The sequence below is a fragment of the Astatotilapia calliptera genome, chromosome 6, assembly GCF_964374335.1.
Source record: "Astatotilapia calliptera chromosome 6, fAstCal68.1, whole genome shotgun sequence".
Taxonomy (NCBI): Eukaryota; Metazoa; Chordata; class Actinopteri; order Cichliformes; family Cichlidae; genus Astatotilapia; species Astatotilapia calliptera.
In genome coordinates this window covers 40,238,146-40,254,407 of record NC_137427.1, presented here as the reverse complement: position 1 = coordinate 40,254,407, position 16,262 = coordinate 40,238,146, and the positions used below count along the sequence as shown (strand labels likewise).

Sequence of the window (16,262 nt, the reverse complement as noted above, 5' to 3'; positions counted from 1 at the left end):
CTTGAAGGATAAACCGCCCGCAGGGCGTGCTGGGTGTATATATATATATATATATATATATATATATATATATATATATATATATATATATATATATATATATGTATGTATGTATATATATGTATATATATATAAAGAGAGAGAGAGAGAGTTAATATTTCATTGAACTAAATACACGTTAATTTTAAGAACTATCAGCTGCATGCATTAGCTTTGCACTCAGTTGTAATGTTATCTCTGGCAACCAGAAGAAAATATCCAAACAGCATGTCAATAATCAAACCCCTCCTTCCCCCCTGCAGTGATGGGATCATAGCCGGGCAGGTTAGCAAACATGTACACTGGCATCCCTGCTGTTTGTTTGGCCATGTCGACAGTAATGTACAACTTATTTGATCCAAGGGAAAAAGGGACGAATCACGATTTTAATTAAGTGGCGTCCCGCTTCCTCACTGTGTCTGTCCAACAGCTGGACAAACAGCTTTTTGTAAACATGGCATCAGTGCTGTGTGTTTGCCCGCTCTGCATCCCGCTGGGCTTTAGCTGCACGCACCACAGATTCACGCAAACATGAGCCGAGATTTAGCACATTAGAACAAACTAATCTTCAGGCCATGTTCAGCCAATAAATGCAGTTTCATTTAGAGAAAGGACACTTCCCTCTGAACGCCTGCTTCATATGCCTTATTGTGCAGTGGGCCGCTCCCTGAGGGTATGAATATTTACTTTCTGAATCCTTGTAGTGACTAAGTGACTCTGCTTTTTAGCTTCTCAGTTTTCCTGAAGGCTGCTGAAAACAATGACTTCACAGGCGATCACCTCACTTTTCCTGATGTAACAGCACTTTCAAGGATATTAAAGTTTCCTCATGAGTCTTGTTGATTTAAAATAAATGATTCATAGAGGAGATGGTAGCAACACAGCAACTTCCTGGACTTAATGACAGGAGATCAGTCTTTATAAAAATCTTGCTAAATGTGCAGGTGAATGCAAATGTTTTCAAATTCCTCAGACACAAATAAGCACGTACTCATGTTTCAGTTTTTATGTTTGTTTGTCAGTTGCAGAGTCCACGATGCATTTTGTCTAAGTTAGCACAAAGACGAGAAACAGAAACTATTACATCGTGTCTTTACTAGAGACTGAGACCTCTGTCAAATAATATGAATTGTTGTCAGATAAGCAAGTGCTACACACAGCTAATATGTTTTAGTAACATATCAGTTATGTGCAGATTTAAAATTTAAGCCCACCCAACAGGTGTTTTTATAAATTAATAGCACTTTCATTTAAAAAAAAAAAAAAAGCATCAATTTTATGACACAGGGAGGATGGAGTGTATCCCAGCTGTCACTGGGTGAGAGGCAACGTACACCTAAGACACTCTCCAGTTTATCACAGGGCTAACACAGAGAACCATTCACACCTACAGACAATTTAGAATCAGTAATTAACCTGCAAAGCATATATTTAGGAGGAAATGAGGGTACCAAGAGAGAACACAGACAAGCAGACTCTACCCACACATTCACAAACCTGTACACATTCACACCATACATTCACAATACTGTATTTGCAACATTGACAAACCAAGCAGTTTATACAAACCCAGAACCTTCTTGGTGGAGGGGACGGTACTAAACACTGAAATCTCTGTCAAACAATGCTGCGCTCTACTGACAGCCAGCTACAGTCACATTCACATTTGCTGCCAGTGTAAAGACACTAATTAACCCGACCGGTTACTATAAATAAGCAAACCATTATTATTAAATATGTTTATACATTTTCCATTTTTTTAGATTGATTTTTTTTCTCTCTCCCTCCAATTGCTTATCCATGGTTGTGTCATTCAGGTCAGCTAGGATTATAGGAACACTGTATTTGCATCATTTTGTGTCTGGGTGATAATAAGTATCATTAAGTCAGGCGTGTCAAACATAAGGCCCAGGGGCTGGAATCAGCCCAGCAAAATCTCCTCCAAAATGTAAAGGAATGCATAAATTTTGGTCTTTTAAGTCTATTTTCATAAGTCTTACAGAAGATGAATTTCTGTGAATTAACAAAATCTTTCTATTTTCTGTTCACAGAGTCATGCTGACATATTTCTTTATCATGCAGAAAAAGAGTGCTGTTGAGTGCTGCACTTCTTTTTCTTATATGAATTAAATGTATGGTACTTAGTATTAGGATTCAAGTCCAGTGTCAGGATTCCTCCAGCTCTATACGAACAGAAGCATCTCTGTAAAGTCCTGGAAATTTCTATCTTATTCCTAAATTTACCTTGATTGCATTCCTCCAAATTTATTGCTGCACGTCATGATAGTGCATTGATTGTTAGATACACTATCACAATATTAATGTGTATGTGTGGTGGGGTTTGTGTGTAATCATGGCAAAATGTCATCTAAGAGACACCTATAGCAAACATGTACTATACTTTGGTAGGTGTTCATCTGTGAAAACATTTATTGAATTCAGGAATTAATTCTCTTTCTCAAGTAGAGAAACTAGAGAAAAGCAAAATTGTGTTTCAATTTTCCTGCAACAGATAATTTGTTTACCCCACGTTTTTGTATGCTGTTAGAATTTAAAAGAAGAAAAACATCAAGGAAAAGTGGATAAAAAAAACAAGTACGTTATAATTTTGAACATTTACAGACTGCATCTCTGTGTGTATAGTTTCATATGGAAATCCGTTTAGCATGGTGGGTAAATAGATTACTACCCTGAGGGATTAGGGATTGCCTTACTGCTGGCCCACTAATCCCAAGCGCAGACTGTCAAGAGCCCTGACATGTCTGGGACTCCTTCAGCACAAAATGGCTTCTAACCTGTTTAAGACGCCAATCTAGTCCCACACACACCAACTAACAACGCCACTTCCTCCACCACCAACATGAATGTTCCTATCAGAGCTGTCACCAATGGAAAAGACAATGACGTTTGTCTTCAAAGTGGGAAGATTAGATGCTGCATGAGACAAAAGCAGACTCTTTGAAGTGATTTCTCTTCAGCAACTTAGCTGCACAGGAAGTTGGTGAGATTTATAAACTTCAGTCAAACTTAAAGACGTTTATGATCAAACCTATGAACATTTGAACAATTTCAGGGTGTGAATGAGTTTTTAATGTCTTTCAATTTCTTCTCTTAAGCACTTCAGTTTGCTTGTTCACAACACATTTTTAATAGTAAAGTAATTGTGTGTGAATTTTTATTACTGGCTGACAAAATGGAATGATACGATAACTAAAGTCCTCTTAACCATCATGGACACACAGACTTCATATGCATTTTGAATGTAACGATTTAGATCAATTGTTTTTAATATTAATTTGAGAGAGTGGGGACAGCATGAGTGACATAGCTAAAAGTTTCTGTAGTCTTTGGATGGAGGCATCATGTTATTTATGACATTTATGCTTACATTAATAATATGACAGTGTAGGCATATTATTATTGATATATACTATCAGTGCTTCATTGATCTTTTAGCTTGTATGTCATTGTAAAACCCCTTGTAAATGTTTATCTATGCATTTGTAACAAGTTAACATTTTGTCTTTGTGATTCTGTATGTAAGGTGTGGACATTACTAATTAGTTCACCGCTAACCAATTCAATAAGTGTATCTGTACAATTCCAGGGCAGTAACCTATTGTAACATGAAAACAGCATAGGCTGCACCAATACCGATACCCTAAATCAGAGAGAGATGGAGTGTGTCTTGTTTTCAGTTTCCTACGTTTGATGCATTTTCTTTCCAAGTGCCTCCCAGTTCTAAGGTTGTGCTGGCTGAAGCACGGTCTCTCCTTGAAACAAATGGCGATAGGAAATCTCTTTGTCAGGACCGTGGCTAAGCCTAATCTAATGATTCTGATGACTGGGGGCCGTACTTAGCAGATTGCCACTGGCCTGCTTCAAACGAGCCGCTACGGATGGAAGTTTCCCAAGGATTAACACTTAAAGAAGAGCAAAGAGGGAGAGAGAAAGAAAGAAGACAGTCTCTGCCTTCTAGGGAATCCCCATTAAGTTGAGACTTGGGGTGGCAAAGAGGAATGTGTTTCTGCTGAGCTGTGATCCTGGTCTGTTTCACAAGTAATGGAAAAGCTGGCCTCCTCCATTTGATCTGTGACCGCTTCCAAGACTGAAACATGCAACTGCGACCCTGTCATATAATCTGACTGTAAACATGCACCCATTGATGGTAGATGTCATTTTGGTCTCTGTTAAAGAAGTAAGTAAGAATCTGCATCTGCTTTCTGCCATTTTTAAAAGCCTCCAACAGCAAAAACGTTTGTGCTTCAACAAAATACTACTGAGGTTCAGAAGAAATCCTCAGAAGGATCGACTGCAAAGTACAGGCCTTTATGCAGAAAAGGACATCCAGTGGGAAATGGTGATATGCAATCAGATATATCAGCTAACTAATTTGCCTAATCTTCATGGGGCTTTAGAGTGTGTTGAAAAAGAAGATAAAAGGGGCTAAAGGAACCATTCCAGACATTAGTCCCTGGAAATAAACATTATGAGGACTTCTGGAGAAAACACAGCATATGACAATAAAAACTTTGTTTGACAAAAATCGTCACTCAGAATGGAAACAACACCTGGCCAATATCTTGAAAGATTTTTACATGACAGATGGCATAATCGTAGCGGTCAAAACACACAAGGGCAGCATTTACCCATAAACAATGATTAACCACCGTAACTGTCACTGGCGCTGTATTGACTGGAGTAATGGGGGTTTCAAAATGGGAAGCACTATTTAAGCAACCCTTGGCACTACAAGTAAAAATCCCATTCTCTTTTTCCCAGAGGCAATGTCTCACGTCACAAGTCACTATTATGGCTCAGGTTGGAAGTAGCTCTGCTCATTTAATCATTATTCTTTAGAAAACATCTAATGGTAAAAGATACAAGTGTAAGCATTTGTGGTTTGCATAAAATCTGATTTCTCACAATGAAAAATGTATTAAAACTGGTGGCAACAATTTCAATCTCTGTGATCGGGAAGTTAAGGAAGTGTGACATGCAAAAATGCTGTTTATTTTATCTTTCCATTTAAAATCTAGGACTTATGATGACAATCATAAATCGAGATTACCTTTATCATAGTAGTTTTTTAAACTCAATGAAACTGCCATTTCAACCTGATATTTCCTGTACCTGGTGTCCCTGTACTTATCTAAAATTTACCCTGACAAGTGTTTTTTAAGCAGCAATTTTTTTATTTTATCCCATGTCAACAGCATCCACAAATGACACAGTTTCACTGGTAACCTGCGGGATTTTAAAAATCCCAAGTCGTCTTAATGTTAGACAAAGACCAAGTAAAACAGACTAAGACTAGCCTGGGAAATATCTGCTATGAGAATAACAAAAATAAAAACAACACAGAAAAATCACATATTAATGCAAAAACACTAAAAATATTATGTTAATAGAGAAGCAACAATTAGAGTCCTTCTATTGAAGATCATAGTGAACATCTTTAAATTGTTTGAAACCTGTAGTCACGAAACAGAAGACACTATTTTTCATTGTTTCCAATAAAACAGTTAGTCTCTGTGACACCATTCTGAAACGAAACAGTTTCTTGTCCACAAATTTCTATTGTATTGTTATTCAGTCACTATGAAAGTGTTTCATTAATTGAGCATTCCCGGATGGTTTTGTTTCTAGAGCACCAGTAACAAGTCAGAGCATGTGTATGCAGGTTTCATTGCTGCTGTCACTGCTTTGACAGACAGGCTTGTGCAACACAAGAACCCAGGATTAAATTTAGCCAGGCAAAAACAAACACTGATGTTTTAGAGAGACTTTTGACCCACTTTAAACTTCAGCCATGTTCCTTTTTTGCAGCACTAAGTCATATCTGTTGGCTGAAATCAGAGTTAGTGCCTGATCTGTTGCTAACTACTGCTATACACTTTGTTTTTGCAAACTCTCCGAAGTTAATATATAGAGTAGAGAAAGTCAGCGGTTTGATCCCTGGCTGCTCCTGGCTGCATGCCAAAATATCTTTGGGTAAGATACACTAACCAGATGTGTTCATCAGAAACAAAAAGAAAGGGCTTAGACGGTCTCTTAAAATTTAGCAAACTTATCCCATTTCAACTTAGAGAATCATGGGAATATTTCACCAGATGCCGTTTGGGCCACAATGTTGACGCTGTGTAATATCACTACCTGGTTAATGATATTACGCAACGTGTCAATGTTGGTGTTAGCGCATCTTTAAAGTAGGGAGAGAAAAAACTTACGTTGAAATCAGATTAATTACATGATCTAGATTTTTCCGTGACAGCTGGGTTAGTTGGAATACACAGGATCCAGTGTTCTGTCAAGTCAACATACACTGTTGGATCCGCATACGTGTAGCATAATGTGACAGCTGTATTTGTTGTGACCAGCAGCAATCGTAACCCTAACCATATATCAGTAGAAAGAAATAAAATACACATCATTTACAGCTTGTATGCTGAAATGACAGAAAACTCCCCTTGACTCTGACCTGCATAAGCACAGGATGGATGGATGGATGGATGGATGGATGGAGGTAATGTAACACAAGATATGTGCTAATCTTATTTATTTAAGAGCTTTAGAGGCTCACAATGAGGAGCTTTATTCTAAGCAAAGTGGCAGCCTTATCATTAGCAGAGATGGAAGGCGATTAAGAGCAAATTATAAAACAAAGAATTAAATTGTGAGAGTCAATCTAGATTAGATCTCAGTTAAAAGGAATCAATTTGGAAAGTGTGGTGGCATCTGGACCTCACGTAAGGGAACGTCAGTCCTAAATGATAGAAAGCACACACTTTTTTTCACTCCCAGTATGACTAATACTGTCATCTAACAAAAAATGTGGCAGCCCATCAAATAACGGCACTCTTGCCTTACCATTTTCAATATGAGGAATATGAAAAAAAAAGACATCTATTCATTCCTTGATCTTTGGTGCCTTTTTTACTCTGTTCATTGCCAGAATATACTAACTACAATTTAAGCTGTTGTCATAGTCAACTTTTATATATTTATAAAATTCTTTACTTTTTGAGTCAGAAGCCTGACAACTTGAAAGTAAGAGTCTTTTCTAATGAGCCTTTATTTTTTTCCACTTGGAAGATGACCACATGTGATATTAAGGTACATTTTATTTTATAATAATAATGGATTGCATTTGTATAGCGCTTTTTGAGACCCTCAAAGCGCTTTACAATGCCACTATTCATTCACTCTCACATTCACACACTGGTGGAGGCAGCTACAGTTGCAGCCACAGCTGCCCTGGGGCAGACTGACAGAAGCGAGGCTGCCATATCGCACCATCAGCCCCTCTGGCCAACACCAGTAGATGAAGTGTCTTGCCCAAGGGCACAACGACCGAGACTTTCCTAGCCGGGGCTCGAACCAGCAACCTTCCGATTACAAGACGAACTGCCAACTCTTGAGCCACGATTCGCTTTACTGATTATTTTCATTTTGTGTTTACTGCAAATGCAAGGGTATTCATGAAAAACAGCAGACACATTGTGTCTGTGTGTGTGTGCATTAACTGTGTTCTGTGTTCCACATAGACAATAAATGTGCAAATCTAGATTGAGTGCTGCAGAAATCATACATTCATCTTAGAGATGTCAGCGTCTGAAAGGGAACTCAAACCAGCTACCTGTGGGTTACCAGTCAGCGAATGTCTAATTTCCTGTGTATCAGATGCTCAGTCAAACATAGCAGGTTAGCATTAGCCCCAGCAGATGTAGAAATGCAAAACCTTTGGAGTGATAAAATTCTCCAAGGACAGTGTTTTGTAGTTTGGAAACTCACTTTCTGTAGGTTGTTTCTTTACATAATAATGTAAAACATACAAACCAAGTGAAGGTTATACTAAATTCACTTCCATTCCTTCCATGCCTGTAATTAACTGACTTGTGTTAAGCTGATGTTTAGAATAAAAAACAAATTTAAAAGTAAGTTTGTGTAATGATCAGAGATGGGCAGTAACACAAAATCCGATTACGTTTTTTCAAGTAGCGGGTAAAGTAAGGGATTACTATTGCAAAAAAAGTACTTTCCTGTAAGCATGCTGCGTTGCTGGGTTACTAAACCGTGATTTTGTTTGTGAGAGTGTCTCATGACAATGACGTACGAGTGCGAGACATCCGTGGCAGCAACAGACGTGTGTAGATCAACAATGCATAATATGGAGTACGACCATGCAGCGTTTACAGCTTGCAAGTACTGACATTACTTTGAGTTTGACTCCGTAAAAAGTGACAAAAACATTATCGTCTGCTGTACACTCTGCGTGGGAAGAAAACGTCTTTCTAAAAAAAAGAAGAAGAATAGAATTGGGCTGAAAGGTCTATCGCTTTATTACGTATTCAGGTTGTGTATCATGTTTTTTTTAAGTAACTAAGTAGTAAAGTAACTAATTACTTTAGAAAATAAGTAATCAAGAAGGTAATGGGATTCCTTTCTTGGAGAAGTGATTAGTAACTAATTACTATCTTCAAGTAACTTGACCAACACTGGTAATGATCAGATTTAAACCAGATAAACTAAGATGATTAAAGGAATTAGATTTACATCTAACTTAAAAAACATAATTTCAAGGTTTTTTACAGTTTAAAAAACATCAGATACATTAAAAAAATATGAATGCATTTTGTTTCTATTTCACTGAGTATCTGCACAATAGTAAACACTGGGTTTCATTTAGGCAAACGTGCAGCAACTGGATGAGGAGACAACTTGCATCAGTTTTTAAGAAAGAAAGAAAGAACAGTGTCACAAATTTCAACACCAGCTGACCCAGAGGACAGATCCAGGCCAAACGTTAAGACTTTCACATCCGAATCGATACTTCTAATGTGTGAGCCAACTTTTCAGCTTTAATTAAAACAAAGTTTATATCAAACAAAAGAAAAAAAGCACTTAAATTATCATATGTGTATCCTAGTGTGTATTTTTGTGTTTGCAGTGGGTTCATTTAGAGACTAATTAAAGTAGAAATTGACCGACTGGGTGAAACATCAGTGCCCCAACCCCACCCCCACCCACCCACACACACACACACACACACACACACACACACACACACACACACATAGCCTCTTTTCTCATCATTAAAGTGGTCGTAGGAGTGTTAACAATTTGACTCCCCCCTAAAGGGTCTCTTAAGTGGTGGGGTGGAGGAGGAATTGTTTGAAGACTGACCCTCCCTTCTTGTTTTTTTGCCCCCCCACCTATTTCCTTTCTTCTTATTCACTTTTCTCCTGTTGTCTTCTTCTTCTATCCTCTTTCATACTCCACAGCCTCAGCTCCTCCTTTCCAATCTGCTTGGCTCAGTGGACGATTCTTACCGGACGAATGGACTGGAACTGTTGCGGTTCTTACTTGTGTGTTTGTAGGAGTGTGTAGTGTAGTGTAGTGTGTTTTTTCCTTCTTTTATTATTTATGCTCGTGAAATCAGAATTAAAAGACTAATATAAGATTTAAACCAACCCAAAAAATCTAAAATTGAGCCATTTAAATCTACAGGGTGGGCCATTTATATGGATACACGGTAATAAAATGGGAATGGTTGGTGATATTAAAGTCCTGTTTGTGGCACATTAGTATATGTGAGGGGGCAAACTCCTCAAGATGGGTGGTGTCCATGGTGGCCATTTGGAAGTCGGCCATCTTGGATACAACTTTTGTTTTTTCAGTAGGAAGAGGGCCATGTGACACATCAAACTTATTGGTAATGTCACAAGAAAAACAATGGTGTGCTTGGTTTCAACGTAACTTTATTCTTTCATGAGTTATTTACAAGTTTCTCTTTGTTCACAGCCATTGACATGTTGAAGAGGTTAACACATGAGGAGCGGATCGAAATTGTGTTGATATCTGGTGAAAGCAGTAACCGGGTCATTGCAGCAGATTTCAATGCAAGACACCCTACGAGACCACCCATCTCCCACGCTACAGTTAGCAAACTGCTTGCTAAGTTTCGTGAAACTGGTTCAGTGTTGGATTTGCCAAAATGTGGACGCAAGAAAACTGTCACTAATAAAGTAACATCAGTGGCTGTCCCAGCTTCATTCAGCAAGAGCCCACAGCGTAGCACTCGCCGCATGTCACTGGAGAGTGGCATTAGTTGAACATCCCTTCGGCGGATATTAGCTACTCACAAATGGCACCCTTACAAACTCCAGCTACTGCAGCATCTCAGCGAGGATGACCCAGATCGGCACACAGAATTTGCAGAATGGGTAAATCAAAAATTGGAACAGGACCCTCAGATCACGCAGAAGATTTTGTTCAGTGATGAGACAAACTTTTATGTGAATGGTGAAGTTAACAAACAAAACACCGCTATTGGTCTGACACTAACCCACATTGGATGGATCCCTCCAAGACTGTTGGACCAACAAAAGTGATGGTTTGGTGTGGTATATGGGGTATAACGATAGTGGGTCCATTCTTCATCAATGGAAACCTCAAGGCCACTGGATATTTGAAATTGCTACATGATGATGTGTTTCCCTCTTTAGATACGAGATGTGCAGCACCTGAAACTACGGATATTGGATGCCTGTGCTGGCACTTCTCCTGCGGTGTTGCTATCAGTGTGTGAAGAGTGGGAGAAGAGGGTTGCATTGACAATCCAACACAATGGGCAGCACATTGAACACATTTTATAAGTGGTCAGAAACTTGTAAATAACTCATGAAAGTTACGTTGAAACCAAGCACACCATTGTTTTTCTTGTGACATTACCAATAAGTTTGATGTGTCACATGGCCCTCTTCCTATTGAAAAAACAAAAGTTGTATCCAAGATGGCCGACTTCTAAATGGCCATCTTGGACACGACCCATCTTGAGGAGTTTGCCCCCTCACATATACTAATGTGCCACAAACAGGACTTTAATATCACCAACCATTCTCATTTTATTACCGTGTATCCATATAAATGGCCCACCCTGTATAACCAGGATCCAGCAGTCTCCATTAAGGCCAACACTTTAATTGTTATAAACAAATCGAAAACATAATTAAATACAAACAAATTGATTTTGTTAACTATTGCTTTCACAAAAAGTGATGTAATATTTATTAAAGATAACCATCTGGTTAAAACCTGATTTGTAAAGTATCTATGAAAACTGTCTGGATTGTAAAGTTGTAGCTTTTTTTGGGAAAATGTATTGCATATGCACGCAGTGTGGCATAAATTATTAAAATTTTAACCAGCAAACTGATTTGCGTCCTGTTTGGGGTTTTTTGGCTCCAACCTTTTTATATCCATTCTTACATTTTTTCCTTTGATCCTTAAAGATCACTTAAAATGAAAAAAATGTGCTTGCTGTGGAAATGAATGGTGCTGAATGACATGAAACACTACTTTAATGCCAGTTTCAGAGTTATACAGTTAGTACCTTTAAAGCTTTATATTTGATAATATGACAGTTATTTTATCCTCCATCCACTCTACTTTCTGTTATTCATGAAGCTCATTATAGAACTAATAGTAATTTCTTCCTTTTTCTTTTCCTTTCCTACCTTTCTTCCTGTACTGTAGTTCTATATTTCCTTCTGTTTGGGAGGCTGCAGGCAGTCAGCCTCCAAACAGGCAGTCTAGTCACTGGCTGCCAAAACTAGAATTAAGTCAGTTGCCTGGCTGGATAAGAAATTGGATTCTCTTCCTCTCCTGTTATCCCTCTGGACCAGATCCTGTTTCCCCCTGAGGGGTATGGGGGAGGGGGTAGGTTTAGTGGTGATGAAGTGGGGTGGGGGGTGCAGGTGGCACGAAGGGGTTAAATCTTTGCCAGGTTGCTGTCACAACCAGTGGCCACACCTGTCCTACCAGCCCAAACACACACAAACACTAAAAAATCTTGATCTCCACATCTGAGCAGCAGCTGCAGCTGGCCGGGGTTTGAGTCTCCGGACTGACCGAAGTCTTCTCCACGCCACACAAGCTTATTTAGCAACACAGAATGTAACACCTGGCCAGTCCTCCACCCAGCTGGACAATAACACCACTGACTGATATCAATAGAGGCTTTGGAGTTTCATGACAAATCTCCTAGCAAGTTCAGCTGGCACCAAGTTGGGGGAACAGTGGTACACGGCGTCCTGGATAAAAGAAATCGGAGGGAGTGCTGCATTAGCCTACTGTTTTGTTGTGCAATAGATATGTTTGGGCAAAGAAAATCTCTGAGTTTGAGCTTCAGAAAAATAACCCCAGGTCTCTGTTTTTTTCATTTGACTGCTTTTCACCGATGCTCCCTGCTAATGGACAAATGTCACTCAGCCGACCAGTCAGTTCATTACTTTGTTTTAAAGTGAAATAGTTCAAATAAAATGGATCAATAGGTTATAGTCAGAAAGCTATAACTCATTTACTTATTTTATAATTATATTAATATAGCACAAAGTTCAGTTATCTTAAATGTGTAAACTGTACTTTTTCTCTTTTACCTGAGTACCTATATATTTATATTACCTCTGGTGTTTATATGGCACCAACACACAGCATGATGTGGAAACAGGGGTTGTTAAGGGTGAGGGACAGTTTTGTTTGTGAAATGGACCATCGGGCCTCAGAATACACCTTCTCTTTTACTGGTACATCAAAATCATTTTTTCTTGTCTTTCTAGAATTATTTGGAATGTAAAGTCCTCTATAATTGGGCCTATATTTTCCCAAGCTGCTGTGGCTGTGCTTATCAGTAAGGGATAAGAATTAACACCACATAGGGAACCAAATAACATTTTTTTAAAGCTGGGAGACTTAAGTAGAAAATTGGCTTAGCATGCAGATAGCAAAGTCAACAATGGGAACATACATCCCAGCTCAGAGTGATTGAAGTAGCTGTCTTTCTGATGAACAAAGTGTTTGATTTTCTCCACGGCTCTTACATAAACTGCTAACTTAATTTCACACTTTGGATCTGAGGGTGACAACAAACACTTTAATTAGAGGAAGATGATGCAGAGAAAGGGAGGGAGGGAAAGGTGATAGACAGTAACAAATCCCCAGCACACTCCAGCCTAAATATACAGCCAGCAAAGCAAAATATAATAATTTTTTCTCCTACTTTTCATATCTTATTATTTTTCTCTTCATTTTCTAGTTTGGAATTGTGAATATTTTTGCATAGCTTAAAGGCCTCGTGCTATCTCACCCAAACCTACATGGTTCATTTGCATCGTCAAGGGTTTACACTGGAGGTTTTGGGGGCTAGAGGGGGTGTGTGTGTGCCATAATTAGGCCTTTGTGGTTCATATTTGGACCAGACAGCATACCTGCCACCTTGGCTTGTAGGTGCTGTAGCCTGAGTAGCACCTTGTAGCCCAATGAACCAAGCCTCTCGACACTGTGAGATTAGCTTCTTTCATAGACCCTCCATTTTCTAAGTGGCTGTTTTTACACTGGAAGTAAGAAAGGGAATGAAAAAGAGCTGAACAAAAAGCATAAAACATTTTGCACTGATCCTACAGACAGACATTATTAAGCAGGCAGACGGATCACTAGAAGTGATAAACGCTGTGAAATAAATGTGCCAATCATGGCCTCAACCTTGTCTATAACCCCTGAAACAAATGCCACCTCTGCTCGCAGTTTGGGCTTTAATGGTCAGCAAATAATCAAAGCACTTTTTTTCTCCTGGGGGGGATTAGCAAGGCGAAGCTAAGCCCGCTGGACCAGACACCAAGGGGGTCTCCTTATCAGGGCTAGGCTGCTGGATGGAGCTCCACTACAGGACAGATTGCTTTCACTGCTGCTCTTCTATAGGGAAGAACAAAGACACACCACCGCCAGGATAATGCCCCAGCTCCGGTGAGATTCCTAGAGCTCGAAAAGATGCATTTATATATTCATTATGATGAGCAGTGAGATCATGTATCCCTCTACCTCCCCTTGTTTTCTTCTTTCTTCTTCTTCTTCTCGTCTTCTCATCTTCCAGCCGGCCTCAATTATACGGGGTTAATTACCTTTGTCGAATTCTGTTCTCTGTGATTGTGCAGTTTGAAGATATGTATACAAATACATGAGCATTGTGTAAGTGTGTTTACATGTATCTGTTATAGATCACTTGCTTTTGGATCTCACACAACTGTAGGGTCTTTACCTTATATCATAAAGCATCTTGAGGCGATTGTTGTTGTGACTTGGAGCTATATAAATAAAACTGAACTGAATTGAATTACTGTACATGTTAATAAAATGAATGGTTCAGAAGAAAAAATAAAGTTCAAAGCTACTGTATAACTACATTGTCTCTGTGTGGTTTAATTAATCAAACCCATCAAATGGTTCATTGGGCCAATATCAGCCTGTTTATATCAATAATTAATAATTTTCAAAACAGTGACCTCTCCCTCATCACTGGGGGAGAAGTCACTGAGGCAATTAAACAACTCCTTGGTGGCAGGGCCCCTGGGGTGGATGCTCCTGAAGGCTCTGGATGTTGTAGGGCTGTCTCGTCTGTCACGCCTCTACAATGCTGCATGGAGATCTGGGACGGTACCTCTCGATTAGCAGGCCGGTGTGGTGGTTCCCATCTTTAAGGAGGGGGACCAGAGGATGTGCTCCAACTAAAGCCACCCTGGGAAAGCCTATGCCAGGTTGCAGGAGAGGAGAGTCCATCCATTAGTCAAACCTCAGATGCAGGAGGAACAATGCAGTTTTCATCCCAGTCACAGAACAGAGTAATAGCTCTTTACCCTTTGAGGACTTTGAGGAAGTTTCTAACTCAGAAAATACTTACATAAAGAAAACGTAAAAGACAAATAATAAATCATATGAAGTGTTTGAAAACTCTGTATAAAAGCCCAGTATCTTATTTATGGTGACCTGTGAGCTATCATTTGCTGCCCATATGTAAGCAACTTTGTGACCATCGTCCAGCCCATGTTGGGCATCATCGTCATCAGCATCATATATTTTTGTCACTGATGATCCACTCTGTTCTGTGTCTGACTCTTGTTCCTGGACTCCATATCTCCATGTTTCCATGTATGTGCAAGGAATAGGAGGGAGGTACCATCACTAAATAACAACATTTTACCAAAATAAATGACTGCAGATGCAAAAAAAAACATTTAAATAAAATGTTTAAACTGAGACATTTTGGTATTTAGTGAAAAATGTTATCTCATTTAAGGTGCAACAAAATGCTAAAAAGGTAAGTTTTGCTAAAAAGAATGTACTGGAATACTGGAAGTGTGTCCTTTGGCCAAAGAGATATGGCTTCATCTCATTTTACGCTGCTTACAGAGAAAGCAGGGAGAGGTCATCCCCATAGCTAAATACGGTGGTGGGAGTACAATTACTTAGGGGATGCTTATGTGAGTTTGGGACTGGGAATTTTATCGAAGTAGAAGGATTCATGAAGAAAGAAGGATATGTGAAGATTTTGAAAGAAAACCCCCAAGCAGTCAGCAGCAAAACTGGGTCTGGGTCATCGTTTTGTCTTCCAACACAACAATGACCCAAAAAATAGATCTTTAGAAGCAAGATAAAGAAATGTAGGACGGTCCTTAACTGCATACCCAAACTCTCTTTACTATGAGGGAGAGAAATAATGGCAGTATGCATCTAATGAACAATACTGCACTGCTATAAACAACAACAAGAAACTAGAATCATTCAACAAGCACAAGTTCCTGAAAACTTAAGCAGAATTAACATGATAACAGCCAAATACTTTTATTCTCATGGATACACAAACACACTATAATAAATAAAAGTCAATATATACAGTCCTCCCAAGCCATTTTGGCCAATTCAATTCAATTCAATTTTATTTATATAGCGCCAAATCACAACAAAAGTCGCCTCAAGGCGCTTCATAGATACAGAGAAAACCCCAACAATCATATGAAGCACTTTGGCGACAGTGGGAAGGAAAAACTCCCTTTTAACAGGAAGAAACCTCCGGCAGAACCAGGCTCAGGGAGGGGCGGGGCCATCTGCTGCCACCGGTTGGGGTGAGAGAAGGAAGACAGGATAAAAGACATGCTGTGGAAGAGAGACAGAGGTGCTCTAATAGGGTGAAATGGTACTACAAGGTCATTAAGATAAGATGGGGCCTGATTATTTAAGACCTTGTATGTGAGGAGCAGGATTTTGAATTCAATTCTGGATTTAACAGGAAGCCAATGAAGGGAAGCCAAAACAGGAGAAATCTGCTCTCTCTTTCTAGTCCCTGTCAGGACTCTTGCTGCAGCATTTTGGATTAGCTGAAGGCTTTTCAG

The 16,262-nt window shown here is 39.2% G+C and overlaps 1 long non-coding RNA gene across 1 annotated transcript in view; it reads right to left on the bottom strand.

The window, feature by feature from the left end:
* Window positions 1–14,319: 14,319 nt before the first annotated feature.
* Window positions 14,320–16,262, bottom strand: part of LOC113024734 (uncharacterized) — a 29,463-nt gene continuing 27,520 nt past the window's right edge. The window contains exon 2 of the long non-coding RNA XR_003272701.2: window positions 14,320–14,621. This is a non-coding gene — a long non-coding RNA (uncharacterized LOC113024734). The remainder of the gene's footprint in view (window positions 14,622–16,262) is intronic.